The 13,884-nt window shown below is 45.7% G+C and overlaps 28 non-coding genes across 28 annotated transcripts; all 28 read left to right on the top strand.

Moving 5' to 3' along the window:
- The first annotated feature begins 118 nt into the window (after positions 1-118).
- LOC128452272 (U5 spliceosomal RNA) lies at positions 119-231 on the top strand. The gene has a single exon (XR_008340771.1). It is a non-coding gene; the product is annotated as a U5 spliceosomal RNA (small nuclear RNA).
- A 180-nt stretch (positions 232-411) lies between these two features.
- On the top strand, positions 412-603 carry LOC128451591 (U2 spliceosomal RNA). The gene has a single exon (XR_008340134.1). It is a non-coding gene; the product is annotated as a U2 spliceosomal RNA (small nuclear RNA).
- A 514-nt stretch (positions 604-1,117) lies between these two features.
- On the top strand, positions 1,118-1,230 carry LOC128452271 (U5 spliceosomal RNA). The gene has a single exon (XR_008340770.1). It is a non-coding gene; the product is annotated as a U5 spliceosomal RNA (small nuclear RNA).
- A 180-nt stretch (positions 1,231-1,410) lies between these two features.
- LOC128451865 (U2 spliceosomal RNA) lies at positions 1,411-1,602 on the top strand. Its single transcript, XR_008340391.1, has one exon. It is a non-coding gene; the product is annotated as a U2 spliceosomal RNA (small nuclear RNA).
- A 514-nt stretch (positions 1,603-2,116) lies between these two features.
- On the top strand, positions 2,117-2,229 carry LOC128452270 (U5 spliceosomal RNA). The gene has a single exon (XR_008340769.1). It is a non-coding gene; the product is annotated as a U5 spliceosomal RNA (small nuclear RNA).
- Positions 2,230-2,409: 180 nt separating this feature from the next.
- LOC128451850 (U2 spliceosomal RNA) lies at positions 2,410-2,601 on the top strand. The gene has a single exon (XR_008340376.1). It is a non-coding gene; the product is annotated as a U2 spliceosomal RNA (small nuclear RNA).
- A 514-nt stretch (positions 2,602-3,115) lies between these two features.
- Positions 3,116-3,228, top strand: LOC128452268 (U5 spliceosomal RNA). Its single transcript, XR_008340767.1, has one exon. It is a non-coding gene; the product is annotated as a U5 spliceosomal RNA (small nuclear RNA).
- Positions 3,229-3,408: 180 nt separating this feature from the next.
- Positions 3,409-3,600, top strand: LOC128451590 (U2 spliceosomal RNA). The gene has a single exon (XR_008340133.1). It is a non-coding gene; the product is annotated as a U2 spliceosomal RNA (small nuclear RNA).
- Positions 3,601-4,114: 514 nt separating this feature from the next.
- LOC128452267 (U5 spliceosomal RNA) lies at positions 4,115-4,227 on the top strand. The gene has a single exon (XR_008340766.1). It is a non-coding gene; the product is annotated as a U5 spliceosomal RNA (small nuclear RNA).
- A 180-nt stretch (positions 4,228-4,407) lies between these two features.
- LOC128451589 (U2 spliceosomal RNA) lies at positions 4,408-4,599 on the top strand. The gene has a single exon (XR_008340132.1). It is a non-coding gene; the product is annotated as a U2 spliceosomal RNA (small nuclear RNA).
- A 514-nt stretch (positions 4,600-5,113) lies between these two features.
- Positions 5,114-5,226, top strand: LOC128452266 (U5 spliceosomal RNA). Its single transcript, XR_008340765.1, has one exon. It is a non-coding gene; the product is annotated as a U5 spliceosomal RNA (small nuclear RNA).
- A 180-nt stretch (positions 5,227-5,406) lies between these two features.
- On the top strand, positions 5,407-5,598 carry LOC128451819 (U2 spliceosomal RNA). The gene has a single exon (XR_008340347.1). It is a non-coding gene; the product is annotated as a U2 spliceosomal RNA (small nuclear RNA).
- A 514-nt stretch (positions 5,599-6,112) lies between these two features.
- On the top strand, positions 6,113-6,225 carry LOC128452265 (U5 spliceosomal RNA). The gene has a single exon (XR_008340764.1). It is a non-coding gene; the product is annotated as a U5 spliceosomal RNA (small nuclear RNA).
- Positions 6,226-6,405: 180 nt separating this feature from the next.
- On the top strand, positions 6,406-6,597 carry LOC128451793 (U2 spliceosomal RNA). Its single transcript, XR_008340323.1, has one exon. It is a non-coding gene; the product is annotated as a U2 spliceosomal RNA (small nuclear RNA).
- Positions 6,598-7,111: 514 nt separating this feature from the next.
- On the top strand, positions 7,112-7,224 carry LOC128452264 (U5 spliceosomal RNA). Its single transcript, XR_008340763.1, has one exon. It is a non-coding gene; the product is annotated as a U5 spliceosomal RNA (small nuclear RNA).
- A 180-nt stretch (positions 7,225-7,404) lies between these two features.
- On the top strand, positions 7,405-7,596 carry LOC128451587 (U2 spliceosomal RNA). Its single transcript, XR_008340130.1, has one exon. It is a non-coding gene; the product is annotated as a U2 spliceosomal RNA (small nuclear RNA).
- Positions 7,597-8,110: 514 nt separating this feature from the next.
- On the top strand, positions 8,111-8,223 carry LOC128452263 (U5 spliceosomal RNA). The gene has a single exon (XR_008340762.1). It is a non-coding gene; the product is annotated as a U5 spliceosomal RNA (small nuclear RNA).
- Positions 8,224-8,403: 180 nt separating this feature from the next.
- LOC128451784 (U2 spliceosomal RNA) lies at positions 8,404-8,595 on the top strand. Its single transcript, XR_008340314.1, has one exon. It is a non-coding gene; the product is annotated as a U2 spliceosomal RNA (small nuclear RNA).
- Positions 8,596-9,109: 514 nt separating this feature from the next.
- Positions 9,110-9,222, top strand: LOC128452261 (U5 spliceosomal RNA). The gene has a single exon (XR_008340761.1). It is a non-coding gene; the product is annotated as a U5 spliceosomal RNA (small nuclear RNA).
- A 180-nt stretch (positions 9,223-9,402) lies between these two features.
- On the top strand, positions 9,403-9,594 carry LOC128451586 (U2 spliceosomal RNA). The gene has a single exon (XR_008340129.1). It is a non-coding gene; the product is annotated as a U2 spliceosomal RNA (small nuclear RNA).
- A 514-nt stretch (positions 9,595-10,108) lies between these two features.
- Positions 10,109-10,221, top strand: LOC128452260 (U5 spliceosomal RNA). The gene has a single exon (XR_008340760.1). It is a non-coding gene; the product is annotated as a U5 spliceosomal RNA (small nuclear RNA).
- Positions 10,222-10,401: 180 nt separating this feature from the next.
- LOC128451585 (U2 spliceosomal RNA) lies at positions 10,402-10,593 on the top strand. The gene has a single exon (XR_008340128.1). It is a non-coding gene; the product is annotated as a U2 spliceosomal RNA (small nuclear RNA).
- Positions 10,594-11,107: 514 nt separating this feature from the next.
- LOC128452259 (U5 spliceosomal RNA) lies at positions 11,108-11,220 on the top strand. Its single transcript, XR_008340759.1, has one exon. It is a non-coding gene; the product is annotated as a U5 spliceosomal RNA (small nuclear RNA).
- A 180-nt stretch (positions 11,221-11,400) lies between these two features.
- Positions 11,401-11,592, top strand: LOC128451782 (U2 spliceosomal RNA). Its single transcript, XR_008340313.1, has one exon. It is a non-coding gene; the product is annotated as a U2 spliceosomal RNA (small nuclear RNA).
- Positions 11,593-12,106: 514 nt separating this feature from the next.
- LOC128452258 (U5 spliceosomal RNA) lies at positions 12,107-12,219 on the top strand. The gene has a single exon (XR_008340758.1). It is a non-coding gene; the product is annotated as a U5 spliceosomal RNA (small nuclear RNA).
- Positions 12,220-12,399: 180 nt separating this feature from the next.
- Positions 12,400-12,591, top strand: LOC128451584 (U2 spliceosomal RNA). The gene has a single exon (XR_008340127.1). It is a non-coding gene; the product is annotated as a U2 spliceosomal RNA (small nuclear RNA).
- Positions 12,592-13,105: 514 nt separating this feature from the next.
- LOC128452346 (U5 spliceosomal RNA) lies at positions 13,106-13,218 on the top strand. Its single transcript, XR_008340843.1, has one exon. It is a non-coding gene; the product is annotated as a U5 spliceosomal RNA (small nuclear RNA).
- A 180-nt stretch (positions 13,219-13,398) lies between these two features.
- LOC128451959 (U2 spliceosomal RNA) lies at positions 13,399-13,590 on the top strand. The gene has a single exon (XR_008340479.1). It is a non-coding gene; the product is annotated as a U2 spliceosomal RNA (small nuclear RNA).
- Positions 13,591-13,884: the final 294 nt, after the last annotated feature.

Raw genomic sequence — 13,884 nt, 5'->3', positions numbered from 1 at the left:
GCGTGGTGGGAATGTTGTATACTAGAATCTGACTTGCGGAAAGCAAAGAGAGGCCCACCGCATACGTGGTGACTGTGACCGAGAGGCTCCTCCGCTGCTCTCGAACAGAGGGCCATGCTGACTCTGGTTTCTCTTCATAACGCACAAGTCTTTCGCCTTTTACTAAAGACTTCCGTGGAGAGGAACAAACATGAGTTGAATCTATTTTTGGCAGGCTTTGCTTTATGGCTGAGCCTTATGAAATTGTGAAAAGTCAAAGAATTGTCTAGGTCAGAAATCAAGTGTCCACAAAGGAGAGCTTAGGCGGAGGTGATGAGCAGCAGCCATTGTTATGCACACCTAAAAACGGGGTACCACAGCAAGGGACATTTGCGCCAAGAGCTTGGCGTGGACATCCAACACTTGTGGATTATCGCTTCTCGGCCTTTTGGCTAAGATCAAGTGTAGTATCTGTTCTTATCAGTTTAATATCTGATATGTCCTCTATATGAGGACTACATATTAAGCAGATTTTTGGCAAGAGGAGCAGAAATTTGGAGCTTGCTCCCTTCTCTCCACGCATCGACCTAGCATTGCAGTGCCGCTGGGAACGGTGCACTCTGTTCTTACCTTGTAGAAAAGCAAACACTCAAACAATTGTGGAGTTTTAAAGGTGAATTCTACACTGGGTCAATGAAACTGAGGGAATGGCCTGGCAGAGTTTGACAAGTGTGCGAAACCGCTCTGATGACTCACTGCCTTGTGAAGTGATCATGCATGACTCTGCACGGGGTCACAATGAGCTTCAACTGGATTCCAAATTGAATCAGAAGCGTTTGTCAAAAACTGAAACTGGTTTTCACTCAAGATCCTCTGGGAGACTTGGTGAGAGAGCAGAGTCAGCTTTTTGGACCCAATGTAAGTGGTTCAGGGATGTATCGCTTAAAAAGGCTTAAAAGCCAATCACTAGTCAGGGCAGGAGCAAATAAAGACTTGTATAATTTTGGTTGGCAGATGGGGGCGTGGTGGGAATGTTGTATACTAGAATCTGACATGCGGAAAGCAAAGAGAGGCCCACCAAGTAGGTGGTGACTGTGACCGAGAGGCTCCTCCGCTGCTCTCGAACAGAGGGCCATGCTGACTCTGGTTTCTCTTCATAACGCACAAGTCTTTCGCCTTTTACTAAAGACTTCCGTGGAGAGGAACAAACATGAGTTGAATCTATTTTTGGCAGGCTTTGCTTTATGGCTGAGCCTTATGAAATTGTGAAAAGTCAAAGAATTGTCTAGGTCAGAAATCAAGTGTCCACAAAGGAGAGCTTAGGCGGAGGTGATGAGCAGCAGCCATTGTTATGCACACCTACAAACGGGGTACCACAGCAAGGGAGAATTGCGCCAAGAGCTTGGCGTGGACATCCAACACTTGTGGATTATCGCTTCTCGGCCTTTTGGCTAAGATCAAGTGTAGTATCTGTTCTTATCAGTTTAATATCTGATGTGTCCTCTATATGAGGACTACATATTAAGCAGATTTTTGGCAAGAGGAGCAGAAATTTGGAGCTTGCTCCCTTCTCTCCACGCATCGACCTAGCATTGCAGTGCCGCTGGGAACGGTGCACTCTGTTCTTACCTTGTAGAAAAGCAAACACTCAAACAATTGTGGAGTTTTAAAGGTCAATTCTACACTGGGTCAATGAAACTGAGGGAATGGCCTGGCAGAGTTTGACAAGTGTGCGAAACCACTCTGATGACTCACTGCCTTGTGAAGTGATCATGCATGACTCTGCACGGGGTCACAATGAGCTTCAACTGGATTCCAAATTGAATCAGAAGCGTTTGTCAAAAACTGAAACTGGTTTTCACTCAAGATCCTCTGGGAGACTTGGTGAGAAAGCAGAGTCAGCTTTTTGGACCCAATGTAAGTGGTTCAGGGATGTATCGCTTAAAAAGGCTTAAAAGCCAATCACTAGTCAGGGCAGGAGCAAATAAAGACTTGTATAATTTTGGTTGGCAGATGGGGGCGTGGTGGGAATGTTGTATACTAGAATCTGACATGCGGAAAGCAAAGAGAGGCCCACCGCGTAGGTGGTGACTGTGACCGAGAGGCTCCTCCGCTGCTCTCGAACAGAGGGCCATGCTGACTCTGGTTTCTCTTCATAACGCACAAGTCTTTCGCCTTTTACTAAAGACTTCCGTGGAGAGGAACAAACATGAGTTGAATCTATTTTTGGCAGGCTTTGCTTTATGGCTGAGCCTTATGAAATTGTGAAAAGTCAAAGAATTGTCTAGGTCAGAAATCAAGTGTCCACAAAGGAGAGCTTAGGCGGAGGTGATGAGCAGCAGCCATTGTTATGCACACCTACAAACGGGGTACCACAGCAAGGGAGATTTGCGCCAAGAGCTTGGCGTGGACATCCAACACTTGTGGATTATCGCTTCTCGGCCTTTTGGCTAAGATCAAGTGTAGTATCTGTTCTTATCAGTTTAATATCTGATATGTCCTCTATATGAGGACTACATATTAAGCAGATTTTTGGCAAGAGGAGCAGAAATTTGGAGCTTGCTCCCTTCTCTCCATGCATCGACCTAGCATTGCAGAGCCGCTGGGAACGGTGCACTCTGTTCTTACCTTGTAGAAAAGCAAACACTCAAACAATTGTGGAGTTTTAAAGGTGAATTCTACACTGGGTCAATGAAACTGAGGGAATGGCCTGGCAGAGTTTGACAAGTGTGCGAAACCGCTCTGATGACTCACTGCCTTGTGAAGTGATCATGCATGACTCTGCACGGGGTCACAATGAGCTTCAACTGGATTCCAAATTGAATCAGAAGCGTTTGTCAAAAACTGAAACTGGTTTTCACTCAAGATCCTCTGGGAGACTTGGTGAGAGAGCAGAGTCAGCTTTTTGGACCCAATGTAAGTGGTTCAGGGATGTATCGCTTAAAAAGGCTTAAAAGCCAATCACTAGTCAGGGCAGGAGCAAATAAAGACTTGTATAATTTTGGTTGGCAGATGGGGGCGTGGTGGGAATGTTGTATACTAGAATCTGACATGCGGAAAGCAAAGAGAGGCCCACCAAGTAGGTGGTGACTGTGACCGAGAGGCTCCTCCGCTGCTCTCGAACAGAGGGCCATGCTGACTCTGGTTTCTCTTCATAACGCACAAGTCTTTCGCCTTTTACTAAAGACTTCCGTGGAGAGGAACAAACATGAGTTGAATCTATTTTTGGCAGGCTTTGCTTTATGGCTGAGCCTTATGAAATTGTGAAAAGTCAAAGAATTGTCTAGGTCAGAAATCAAGTGTCCACAAAGGAGAGCTTAGGCGGAGGTGATGAGCAGCAGCCATTGTTATGCACACCTACAAACGGGGTACCACAGCAAGGGAGAATTGCGCCAAGAGCTTGGCGTGGACATCCAACACTTGTGGATTATCGCTTCTCGGCCTTTTGGCTAAGATCAAGTGTAGTATCTGTTCTTATCAGTTTAATATCTGATATGTCCTCTATATGAGGACTACATATTAAGCAGATTTTTGGCAAGAGGAGCAGAAATTTGGAGCTTGCTCCCTTCTCTCCACGCATCGACCTAGCATTGCAGTGCCGCTGGGAACGGTGCACTCTGTTCTTACCTTGTAGAAAAGCAAACACTCAAACAATTGTGGAGTTTTAAAGGTCAATTCTACACTGGGTCAATGAAACTGAGGGAATGGCCTGGCAGAGTTTGACAAGTGTGCGAAACCACTCTGATGACTCACTGCCTTGTGAAGTGATCATGCATGACTCTGCACGGGGTCACAATGAGCTTCAACTGGATTCCAAATTGAATCAGAAGCGTTTGTCAAAAACTGAAACTGGTTTTCACTCAAGATCCTCTGGGAGACTTGGTGAGAAAGCAGAGTCAGCTTTTTGGACCCAATGTAAGTGGTTCAGGGATGTATCGCTTAAAAAGGCTTAAAAGCCAATCACTAGTCAGGGCAGGAGCAAATAAAGACTTGTATAATTTTGGTTGGCAGATGGGGGCGTGGTGGGAATGTTGTATACTAGAATCTGACATGCGGAAAGCAAAGAGAGGCCCACCGCGTAGGTGGTGACTGTGACCGAGAGGCTCCTCCGCTGCTCTCGAACAGAGGGCCATGCTGACTCTGGTTTCTCTTCATAACGCACAAGTCTTTCGCCTTTTACTAAAGACTTCCGTGGAGAGGAACAAACATGAGTTGAATCTATTTTTGGCAGGCTTTGCTTTATGGCTGAGCCTTATGAAATTGTGAAAAGTCAAAGAATTGTCTAGGTCAGAAATCAAGTGTCCACAAAGGAGAGCTTAGGCGGAGGTGATGAGCAGCAGCCATTGTTATGCACACCTACAAACGGGGTACCACAGCAAGGGAGATTTGCGCCAAGAGCTTGGCGTGGACATCCAACACTTGTGGATTATCGCTTCTCGGCCTTTTGGCTAAGATCAAGTGTAGTATCTGTTCTTATCAGTTTAATATCTGATATGTCCTCTATATGAGGACTACATATTAAGCAGATTTTTGGCAAGAGGAGCAGAAATTTGGAGCTTGCTCCCTTCTCTCCACGCATCGACCTAGCATTGCAGTGCCGCTGGGAACGGTGCACTCTGTTCTTACCTTGTAGAAAAGCAAACACTCAAACAATTGTGGAGTTTTAAAGGTGAATTCTACACTGGGTCAATGAAACTGAGGGAATGGCCTGGCAGAGTTTGACAAGTGTGCGAAACCGCTCTGATGACTCACTGCCTTGTGAAATGATCATGCATGACTCTGCACGGGGTCACAATGAGCTTCAACTGGATTCCAAATTGAATCAGAAGCGTTTGTCAAAAACTGAAACTGGTTTTCACTCAAGATCATCTGGGAGACTTGGTGAGAGAGCAGAGTCAGCTTTTTGGACCCAATGTAAGTGGTTCAGGGATGTATCGCTTAAAAAGGCTTAAAAGCCAATCACTAGTCAGGGCAGGAGCAAATAAAGACTTGTATAATTTTGTTTGGCAGATGGGGGCGTGGTGGGAATGTTGTATACTAGAATCTGACTTGCGGAAAGCAAAGAGAGGCCCACCGCATACGTGGTGACTGTGACCGAGAGGCTCCTCCGCTGCTCTCGAACAGAGGGCCATGCTGACTCTGGTTTCTCTTCATAACGCACAAGTCTTTCGCCTTTTACTAAAGACTTCCGTGGAGAGGAACAAACATGAGTTGAATCTATTTTTGGCAGGCTTTGCTTTATGGCTGAGCCTTATGAAATTGTGAAAAGTCAAAGAATTGTCTAGGTCAGAAATCAAGTGTCCACAAAGGAGAGCTTAGGCGGAGGTGATGAGCAGCAGCCATTGTTATGCACACCTACAAACGGGGTACCACAGCAAGGGAGAATTGCGCCAAGAGCTTGGCGTGGACATCCAACACTTGTGGATTATCGCTTCTCGGCCTTTTGGCTAAGATCAAGTGTAGTATCTGTTCTTATCAGTTTAATATCTGATATGTCCTCTATATGAGGACTACATATTAAGCAGATTTTTGGCAAGAGGAGCAGAAATTTGGAGCTTGCTCCCTTCTCTCCACGCATCGACCTAGCATTGCAGTGCCGCTGGGAACGGTGCAGTCTGTTCTTACCTTGTAGAAAAGCAAACACTCAAACAATTGTGGAGTTTTAAAGGTGAATTCTACACTGGGTCAATGAAACTGAGGGAATGGCCTGGCAGAGTTTGACAAGTGTGCAAAACCGCTCTGATGACTCACTGCCTTGTGAAGTGATCATGCATGACTCTGCACGGGGTCACAATGAGCTTCAACTGGATTCCAAATTGAATCAGAAGCGTTTGTCAAAAACTGAAACTGGTTTTCACTCAAGATCCTCTGGGAGACTTGGTGAGAAAGCAGAGTCAGCTTTTTGGACCCAATGTAAGTGGTTCAGGGATGTATCGCTTAAAAAGGCTTAAAAGCCAATCACTAGTCAGGGCAGGAGCAAATAAAGACTTGTATAATTTTGGTTGGCAGATGGGGGCGTGGTGGGAATGTTGTATACTAGAATCTGACTTGCGGAAAGCAAAGAGAGGCCCACCGCATACGTGGTGACTGTGACCGAGAGGCTCCTCCGCTGCTCTCGAACAGAGGGCCATGCTGACTCTGGTTTCTCTTCATAACGCACAAGTCTTTCGCCTTTTACTAAAGACTTCCGTGGAGAGGAACAAACATGAGTTGAATCTATTTTTGGCAGGCTTTGCTTTATGGCTGAGCCTTATGAAATTGTGAAAAGTCAAAGAATTGTCTAGGTCAGAAATCAAGTGTCCACAAAGGAGAGCTTAGGCGGAGGTGATGAGCAGCAGCCATTGTTATGCACACCTAAAAACGGGGTACCACAGCAAGGGACATTTGCGCCAAGAGCTTGGCGTGGACATCCAACACTTGTGGATTATTGCTTCTCGGCCTTTTGGCTAAGATCAAGTGTAGTATCTGTTCTTATCAGTTTAATATCTGATATGTCCTCTATATGAGGACTACATATTAAGCAGATTTTTGGCAAGAGGAGCAGAAATTTGGAGCTTGCTCCCTTCTCTCCACGCATCGACCTAGCATTGCAGTGCCGCTGGGAACGGTGCACTCTGTTCTTACCTTGTAGAAAAGCAAACACTCAAACAATTGTGGAGTTTTAAAGGTGAATTCTACACTGGGTCAATGAAACTGAGGGAATGGCCTGGCAGAGTTTGACAAGTGTGCGAAACCGCTCTGATGACTCACTGCCTTGTGAAGTGATCATGCATGACTCTGCACGGGGTCACAATGAGCTTCAACTGGATTCCAAATTGAATCAGAAGCGTTTGTCAAAAACTGAAACTGGTTTTCACTCAAGATCCTCTGGGAGACTTGGTGAGAGAGCAGAGTCAGCTTTTTGGACCCAATGTAAGTGGTTCAGGGATGTATCGCTTAAAAAGGCTTAAAAGCCAATCACTAGTCAGGGCAGGAGCAAATAAAGACTTGTATAATTTTGGTTGGCAGATGGGGGCGTGGTGGGAATGTTGTATACTAGAATCTGACATGCGGAAAGCAAAGAGAGGCCCACCAAGTAGGTGGTGACTGTGACCGAGAGGCTCCTCCGCTGCTCTCGAACAGAGGGCCATGCTGACTCTGGTTTCTCTTCATAACGCACAAGTCTTTCGCCTTTTACTAAAGACTTCCGTGGAGAGGAACAAACATGAGTTGAATCTATTTTTGGCAGGCTTTGCTTTATGGCTGAGCCTTATGAAATTGTGAAAAGTCAAAGAATTGTCTAGGTCAGAAATCAAGTGTCCACAAAGGAGAGCTTAGGCGGAGGTGATGAGCAGCAGCCATTGTTATGCACACCTACAAACGGGGTACCACAGCAAGGGAGAATTGCGCCAAGAGCTTGGCGTGGACATCCAACACTTGTGGATTATCGCTTCTCGGCCTTTTGGCTAAGATCAAGTGTAGTATCTGTTCTTATCAGTTTAATATCTGATATGTCCTCTATATGAGGACTACATATTAAGCAGATTTTTGGCAAGAGGAGCAGAAATTTGGAGCTTGCTCCCTTCTCTCCACGCATCGACCTAGCATTGCAGTGCCGCTGGGAACGGTGCACTCTGTTCTTACCTTGTAGAAAAGCAAACACTCAAACAATTGTGGAGTTTTAAAGGTCAATTCTACACTGGGTCAATGAAACTGAGGGAATGGCCTGGCAGAGTTTGACAAGTGTGCGAAACCACTCTGATGACTCACTGCCTTGTGAAGTGATCATGCATGACTCTGCACGGGGTCACAATGAGCTTCAACTGGATTCCAAATTGAATCAGAAGCGTTTGTCAAAAACTGAAACTGGTTTTCACTCAAGATCCTCTGGGAGACTTGGTGAGAAAGCAGAGTCAGCTTTTTGGACCCAATGTAAGTGGTTCAGGGATGTATCGCTTAAAAAGGCTTAAAAGCCAATCACTAGTCAGGGCAGGAGCAAATAAAGACTTGTATAATTTTGGTTGGCAGATGGGGGCGTGGTGGGAATGTTGTATACTAGAATCTGACATGCGGAAAGCAAAGAGAGGCCCACCGCGTAGGTGGTGACTGTGACCGAGAGGCTCCTCCGCTGGTCTCTAACAGAGGGCCATGCTGACTCTGGTTTCTCTTCATAACGCACAAGTCTTTCGCCTTTTACTAAAGACTTCCGTGGAGAGGAACAAACATGAGTTGAATCTATTTTTGGCAGGCTTTGCTTTATGGCTGAGCCTTATGAAATTGTGAAAAGTCAAAGAATTGTCTAGGTCAGAAATCAAGTGTCCACAAAGGAGAGCTTAGGCGGAGGTGATGAGCAGCAGCCATTGTTATGCACACCTACAAACGGGGTACCACAGCAAGGGAGATTTGCGCCAAGAGCTTGGCGTGGACATCCAACACTTGTGGATTATCGCTTCTCGGCCTTTTGGCTAAGATCAAGTGTAGTATCTGTTCTTATCAGTTTAATATCTGATATGTCCTCTATATGAGGACTACATATTAAGCAGATTTTTGGCAAGAGGAGCAGAAATTTGGAGCTTGCTCCCTTCTCTCCATGCATCGACCTAGCATTGCAGTGCCGCTGGGAACGGTGCACTCTGTTCTTACCTTGTAGAAAAGCAAACACTCAAACAATTGTGGAGTTTTAAAGGTGAATTCTACACTGGGTCAATGAAACTGAGGGAATGGCCTGGCAGAGTTTGACAAGTGTGCGAAACCGCTCTGATGACTCACTGCCTTGTGAAATGATCATGCATGACTCTGCACGGGGTCACAATGAGCTTCAACTGGATTCCAAATTGAATCAGAAGCGTTTGTCAAAAACTGAAACTGGTTTTCACTCAAGATCCTCTGGGAGACTTGGTGAGAAAGCAGAGTCAGCTTTTTGGACCCAATGTAAGTGGTTCAGGGATGTATCGCTTAAAAAGGCTTAAAAGCCAATCACTAGTCAGGGCAGGAGCAAATAAAGACTTGTATAATTTTGTTTGGCAGATGGGGGCGTGGTGGGAATGTTGTATACTAGAATCTGACTTGCGGAAAGCAAAGAGAGGCCCACCGCATACGTGGTGACTGTGACCGAGAGGCTCCTCCGCTGCTCTCGAACAGAGGGCCATGCTGACTCTGGTTTCTCTTCATAACGCACAAGTCTTTCGCCTTTTACTAAAGACTTCCGTGGAGAGGAACAAACATGAGTTGAATCTATTTTTGGCAGGCTTTGCTTTATGGCTGAGCCTTATGAAATTGTGAAAAGTCAAAGAATTGTCTAGGTCAGAAATCAAGTGTCCACAAAGGAGAGCTTAGGCGGAGGTGATGAGCAGCAGCCATTGTTATGCACACCTAAAAACGGGGTACCACAGCAAGGGACATTTGCGCCAAGAGCTTGGCGTGGACATCCAACACTTGTGGATTATCGCTTCTCGGCCTTTTGGCTAAGATCAAGTGTAGTATCTGTTCTTATCAGTTTAATATCTGATATGTCCTCTATATGAGGACTACATATTAAGCAGATTTTTGGCAAGAGGAGCAGAAATTTGGAGCTTGCTCCCTTCTCTCCACGCATCGACCTAGCATTGCAGTGCCGCTGGGAACGGTGCACTCTGTTCTTACCTTGTAGAAAAGCAAACACTCAAACAATTGTGGAGTTTTAAAGGTGAATTCTACACTGGGTCAATGAAACTGAGGGAATGGCCTGGCAGAGTTTGACAAGTGTGCGAAACCGCTCTGATGACTCACTGCCTTGTGAAGTGATCATGCATGACTCTGCACGGGGTCACAATGAGCTTCAACTGGATTCCAAATTGAATCAGAAGCGTTTGTCAAAAACTGAAACTGGTTTTCACTCAAGATCCTCTGGGAGACTTGGTGAGAGAGCAGAGTCAGCTTTTTGGACCCAATGTAAGTGGTTCAGGGATGTATCGCTTAAAAAGGCTTAAAAGCCAATCACTAGTCAGGGCAGGAGCAAATAAAGACTTGTATAATTTTGGTTGGCAGATGGGGGCGTGGTGGGAATGTTGTATACTAGAATCTGACATGCGGAAAGCAAAGAGAGGCCCACCAAGTAGGTGGTGACTGTGACCGAGAGGCTCCTCCGCTGCTCTCGAACAGAGGGCCATGCTGACTCTGGTTTCTCTTCATAACGCACAAGTCTTTCGCCTTTTACTAAAGACTTCCGTGGAGAGGAACAAACATGAGTTGAATCTATTTTTGGCAGGCTTTGCTTTATGGCTGAGCCTTATGAAATTGTGAAAAGTCAAAGAATTGTCTAGGTCAGAAATCAAGTGTCCACAAAGGAGAGCTTAGGCGGAGGTGATGAGCAGCAGCCATTGTTATGCACACCTACAAACGGGGTACCACAGCAAGGGAGAATTGCGCCAAGAGCTTGGCGTGGACATCCAACACTTGTGGATTATCGCTTCTCGGCCTTTTGGCTAAGATCAAGTGTAGTATCTGTTCTTATCAGTTTAATATCTGATATGTCCTCTATATGAGGACTACATATTAAGCAGATTTTTGGCAAGAGGAGCAGAAATTTGGAGCTTGCTCCCTTCTCTCCACGCATCGACCTAGCATTGCAGTGCCGCTGGGAACGGTGCACTCTGTTCTTACCTTGTAGAAAAGCAAACACTCAAACAATTGTGGAGTTTTAAAGGTCAATTCTACACTGGGTCAATGAAACTGAGGGAATGGCCTGGCAGAGTTTGACAAGTGTGCGAAACCACTCTGATGACTCACTGCCTTGTGAAGTGATCATGCATGACTCTGCACGGGGTCACAATGAGCTTCAACTGGATTCCAAATTGAATCAGAAGCGTTTGTCAAAAACTGAAACTGGTTTTCACTCAAGATCCTCTGGGAGACTTGGTGAGAAAGCAGAGTCAGCTTTTTGGACCCAATGTAAGTGGTTCAGGGATGTATCGCTTAAAAAGGCTTAAAAGCCAATCACTAGTCAGGGCAGGAGCAAATAAAGACTTGTATAATTTTGGTTGGCAGATGGGGGCGTGGTGGGAATGTTGTATACTAGAATCTGACATGCGGAAAGCAAAGAGAGGCCCACCGCGTAGGTGGTGACTGTGACCGAGAGGCTCCTCCGCTGCTCTCGAACAGAGGGCCATGCTGACTCTGGTTTCTCTTCATAACGCACAAGTCTTTCGCCTTTTACTAAAGACTTCCGTGGAGAGGAACAAACATGAGTTGAATCTATTTTTGGCAGGCTTTGCTTTATGGCTGAGCCTTATGAAATTGTGAAAAGTCAAAGAATTGTCTAGGTCAGAAATCAAGTGTCCACAAAGGAGAGCTTAGGCGGAGGTGATGAGCAGCAGCCATTGTTATGCACACCTACAAACGGGGTACCACAGCAAGGGAGATTTGCGCCAAGAGCTTGGCGTGGACATCCAACACTTGTGGATTATCGCTTCTCGGCCTTTTGGCTAAGATCAAGTGTAGTATCTGTTCTTATCAGTTTAATATCTGATATGTCCTCTATATGAGGACTACATATTAAGCAGATTTTTGGCAAGAGGAGCAGAAATTTGGAGCTTGCTCCCTTCTCTCCATGCATCGACCTAGCATTGCAGTGCCGCTGGGAACGGTGCACTCTGTTCTTACCTTGTAGAAAAGCAAACACTCAAACAATTGTGGAGTTTTAAAGGTGAATTCTACACTGGGTCAATGAAACTGAGGGAATGGCCTGGCAGAGTTTGACAAGTGTGCGAAACCGCTCTGATGACTCACTGCCTTGTGAAATGATCATGTATGACTCTGCACGGGGTCACAATGAGCTTCAACTGGATTCCAAATTGAATCAGAAGCGTTTGTCAAAAACTGAAACTGGTTTTCACTCAAGATCCTCTGGGAGACTTGGTGAGAAAGCAGAGTCAGCTTTTTGGACCCAATGTAAGTGGTTCAGGGATGTATCGCTTAAAAAGGCATAAAAGCCAATCACTAGTCAGGGCAGGAGCAAATAAAGACTTGTATAATTTTGTTTGGCAGATGGGGGCGTGGTGGGAATGTTGTATACTAGAATCTGACTTGCGGAAAGCAAAGAGAGGCCCACCGCATACGTGGTGACTGTGACCGAGAGGCTCCTCCGCTGCTCTCGAACAGAGGGCCATGCTGACTCTGGTTTCTCTTCATAACGCACAAGTCTTTCGCCTTTTACTAAAGACTTCCGTGGAGAGGAACAAACATGAGTTGAATCTATTTTTGGCAGGCTTTGCTTTATGGCTGAGCCTTATGAAATTGTGAAAAGTCAAAGAATTGTCTAGGTCAGAAATCAAGTGTCCACAAAGGAGAGCTTAGGCGGAGGTGATGAGCAGCAGCCATTGTTATGCACACCTAAAAACGGGGTACCACAGCAAGGGACATTTGCGCCAAGAGCTTGGCGTGGACATCCAACACTTGTGGATTATCGCTTCTCGGCCTTTTGGCTAAGATCAAGTGTAGTATCTGTTCTTATCAGTTTAATATCTGATATGTCCTCTATATGAGGACTACATATTAAGCAGATTTTTGGCAAGAGGAGCAGAAATTTGGAGCTTGCTCCCTTCTCTCCACGCATCGACCTAGCATTGCAGTGCCGCTGGGAACGGTGCACTCTGTTCTTACCTTGTAGAAAAGCAAACACTCAAACAATTGTGGAGTTTTAAAGGTGAATTCTACACTGGGTCAATGAAACTGAGGGAATGGCCTGGCAGAGTTTGACAAGTGTGCGAAACCGCTCTGATGACTCACTGCCTTGTGAAATGATCATGCATGACTCTGCACGGGGTCACAATGAGCTTCAACTGGATTCCAAATTGAATCAGAAGCGTTTGTCAAAAACTGAAACTGGTTTTCACTCAAGATCCTCTGGGAGACTTGGTGAGAAAGCAGAGTCAGCTTTTTGGACCCAATGTAAGAGGTTCAGGGATGTATCGCTTAAAAAGGCTTAAAAGCCAATCACTAGTCAGGGCAGGAGCAAATAAAGACTTGTATAATTTTGGTTGGCAGATGGGGGCGTGGTGGGAATGTTGTATACTAGAATCTGACATGCGGAAAGCAAAGAGAGGCCCACCGCGTAGGTGGTGACTGTGACCGAGAGGCTCCTCCGCTGCTCTCGAATAGAGGGCCATGCTGACTCTGGTTTCTCTTCATAACGTACAAGTCTTTCGCCTTTTACTAAAGACTTCCGTGGAGAGGAACACACATGAGTTGAATCTATTTTTGGCAGGCTTTGCTTTATGGCTGAGCCTTATGAAATTGTGAAAAGTCAAAGAATTGTCTAGGTCAGAAATCAAGTGTCCACAAAGGAGAGCTTAGGCGGAGGTGATGAGCAGCAGCCATTGTTATGCACACCTACAAACGGGGTACCACAGCAAGGGAGATTTGCGCCAAGAGCTTGGCGTGGACATCCAACACTTGTGGATTATTGCTTCTCGGCCTTTTGGCTAAGATCAAGTGTAGTGTCTGTTCTTATCAGTTCAATATCTGATATGTCCTCTATATGAGGACTACATATTAAGCAGATTTTTGGCAAGACGAGCAGAAATTTGGAGCTTGCTCCCTTCTCTCCACGCATCGACCTAGCATTGCAGTGCCGCTGGGAACGGTGCACTCTGTTCTTACCTTGTAGAAAAGCAAACACTCAAACAATTGTGGAGTTTTAAAGGTCAATTCTACACTGGGTCAATGAAACTGAGGGAATGGCCTGGCAGATTTTGACAAGTGTGCGAAACCGCTCTGATGACTCACTGCCTTGTGAAGTGATCATGCATGACTCTGCACGGGGTCACAATGAGCTTCAACTGGATTCCAAATTGAATCAGAAGCGTTTGTCAAAAACTGAAACTGGTTTTCACTCAAGATCCTCTGGGAGACTTGGTGAGAGAGCAGAGTCAGCTTTTTGGACCCAAT

Source organism: Pleuronectes platessa, chromosome 11 (assembly GCF_947347685.1).
Source record: "Pleuronectes platessa chromosome 11, fPlePla1.1, whole genome shotgun sequence".
Taxonomy (NCBI): domain Eukaryota; kingdom Metazoa; phylum Chordata; class Actinopteri; order Pleuronectiformes; family Pleuronectidae; genus Pleuronectes; species Pleuronectes platessa.
The sequence above is the reverse complement of the archived record's forward strand: the minus strand, read 5'-3'. Positions and strand labels throughout refer to the sequence as shown.